Source organism: Ceratina calcarata, unplaced genomic scaffold (assembly GCF_001652005.2).
Source record: "Ceratina calcarata isolate Rehan_Ccalc_2016 unplaced genomic scaffold, ASM165200v1 scaffold585.2, whole genome shotgun sequence".
In the NCBI taxonomy this organism is placed as follows: Eukaryota; Metazoa; Arthropoda; class Insecta; order Hymenoptera; family Apidae; genus Ceratina; species Ceratina calcarata.
In genome coordinates, this window is record NW_017177075.1 from 1198 (window position 1) to 3484 (window position 2287).

Below are 2287 nucleotides of genomic sequence, written 5' to 3' on the forward strand. Positions count from 1 at the left end.
CATCCACCGTTCGCCAAGTTTATATTCAGCCGCTAATTCAATCTGATATAATTTAAGAAGCGTATAACATAAAAATTGTGAAGTGATAAATAATAACTCTGAAATTTTTCGCCTGTTCAATCAGTTTTTACGGGAGGAACACCTTCCCTCTTGATTTTATACCAGCTCGTAAAGAGAGTAAGGATTAGTCGACTCTAGGTACGTGAGGTCTTGGAAGGATAGGTCGTCAAAAAATGTCTCCAAATGGTCGCCGCATGAAAATTTGGCTAAGCCAAATGGTTCCTAATAAACCCTTCGAAACTTCAAAGTTCTGAAAAGGTCAGCTATTGAAGAACGTGAAGGCGTTATGAAAACGTGAACCGTAAAAATGGTAAAACTCATGCGAATGAAAAGAAGTCGACAATGCTCGAAAGTATTACAATCCTGGCAGGCAGCCTTTCCTGCACGTACTTGCCATAAAGTCTACAAGTCGCCACGTCTTCAGTTGCTCCTTCGGACGGAATTTACTCAGCCTTACTCAGAAAGAGAATAATTGTTTTATTACCTTTCGAATTATTCGATGCTATTAGTTTTTAGTTTATTTTCTACCTGTGTTTCTACCTGTTCCGTTCATCAGTTAGCAAAGACTTATTCTTGGGTCTCTCTTCCGAAATTCTAGGCAGTAGATATTTATATTGATTCTCTTTCTGCTTATACCTCGGATGAAGTAATTTTGAAAGAAGCTCGAGAGTAATTTCGATCGGCTAGGAGCGAATTCCTTACCCTTATTCGGTCACCGATTGTGAGTACGTACTACCTACCGTATAGCAAAACCAGTCGCGATTTCCTCTCTCACCTTATTCAGTCGCTCCAGCGCATAGATATAGTATCTCAGAGAGAGCACCACGCGTCTTTCTGAATCACGATGATGACTTAACTCTAACGAGTCTTCTTCGATTCACTTTTTTACATCACTCGACTATATCTTACCGGCTGGATGCGATTCATTACGATCATGCTGGAATCATTGATATTCGCCCGAGGCAGTTGACGGTTTTTGTTCAGGTGCATACAGCGTGCACAATTGAATGCGTGTATCTAATGACATTTCTATGAAATCTATTATAAAAATTGCTATAATTGAATAATGTAATAATTGTTAACTAGCAAAGGTTTCAATTTAACACGTAAAATACCGATGATTATATAATTCTATGATATAAAAAATAACTTTATTGATTAGAAAAATTCATTTATAAGTACAGAGTAGATCAGTTCAGGTGAAAGTGACTCACCCTGTATAGATACGAGTACAGGGTGGCACCACATGGACGAAATCGTGTTCCCAGGGGGAGGGAAAGGGTGGCAGGGCTCAGAGGTGGGGGGACCCCTCGGTTCTTTTTCTCAGGAGTTCCAGGGTCCCACATTACGTGGACATAAAAGGCAACCCCGGGGCACGGGAGACCTCTCTGACACATTGACGCAGCCCTCTCTCTACCTTTCTCGAGACATTCTCCTTTTTATTCTTGTTCCCTCTCCGCTTCGATACCTCCTTCTTGTTTTATCTGGTTTTTTTCGGTCCATACGTAATCGTACTCAGTTTGATAATGAAATCGAACTACAGCGATTTGGAATTTAACTTCAATTGGATTATGCAATTCACGTAATCAGTAGATTTATATCAGTTCGTCTTGTTGATAATTGAATTAGGAAATAAAGTTCGAACGATTTAAAGCTGATAATTGCCAAGCTGATATCTTTTTAAACGATTAATGCGAAATGGAATACGTGTTGGAAGCCACGAGACGAATCCGTCAAACGAAAATGTAACAGCTCGTAACTGATTCTATTTTAACCGGGAGGAGAAACCGGCGGGGGTATTATCGAAATACGGAGAACGTAAGAAGAAGAAGAAGAAGAAGGAACTGGCTCGGTACGAGGCCGGAATATCAAGGAGCCTCGTTGCGACCGAGGGGGATGCCAGGGACACTCGTAAGAACACTTGAATGGGTAGAACCAGTAGAACGAGATACGATACGGTCGTTGAGGGGCGCTCGTTTCCAGGAAGAGGCGGCAGAGCAGATTGGAAATCGTACCTGAATGGATCAGCGTTCTGCCCTCTCCCTCTGTTCCCTTTTACCTGTCTCTCTCGTTCAGGTTCGGTTCGTCGTTCTCTTCGGGCCTCAGACGATTCACGTCGTTCCCTTTCTTCAGCCTCGCGTCCGCTGTTTCTTATCCCGAAGGAATCGAGCCTCAGTTTTGTTCATTCGTTAGCTGCTTTAATGTATATACATATATATATATATAT